This window comes from Neophocaena asiaeorientalis, unplaced genomic scaffold, assembly GCF_003031525.2.
Source record: "Neophocaena asiaeorientalis asiaeorientalis breed wild unplaced genomic scaffold, Neophocaena_asiaeorientalis_V1.1 scaffold150, whole genome shotgun sequence".
Taxonomy (NCBI): Eukaryota; Metazoa; Chordata; class Mammalia; order Artiodactyla; family Phocoenidae; genus Neophocaena; species Neophocaena asiaeorientalis.
In genome coordinates, this window is record NW_020176571.1 from 12,359,942 (window position 1) to 12,360,459 (window position 518).

A 518-nucleotide genomic window follows, 5' to 3' on the forward strand; every position below is an offset into this window, starting at 1 on the left:
CTATAGGAAAGTTTGTTGGGCAAAAAAAAAAAAAAAAGGCTTTTGTGGCTTGGAGAGCATGGGTTCACACCGAAGAGAGTTGGATGAGTCAAATGTTCAATGGCATAAGACTAAGGTAATCTGATGTATCCGTTTCAAGATAGAGGTGATGTCATGAATGGGACTAAAAATACTCATAGCTCAAGCCTAGGAATCCTGTGTAAGTTCTAGCAACCATTCACCTGAGGGTTCTACTTTATAAATACCAAAAAAATATTTTTTTTTGAGTTGCACAGTTGCTTCACACTGACTATTTTTGGAGACAGATGGTGAGAAGTGAGGCAATTTGCCTTGAAAGTCTCTACAATCCATTTAGAAACAGCGGCCCAAGAATCCTATGGTCATCTCCCCGCTGCCAGCCTGAAATGTCAGCCCTGTGGGAAGCTGATAGGTGTTCCTGCTATCAACGGAAGCAGCACCTCTACATTCGTATCTTTCAGAGTACTTTATTCACTATATATCCTATGTAAACTGTTGGA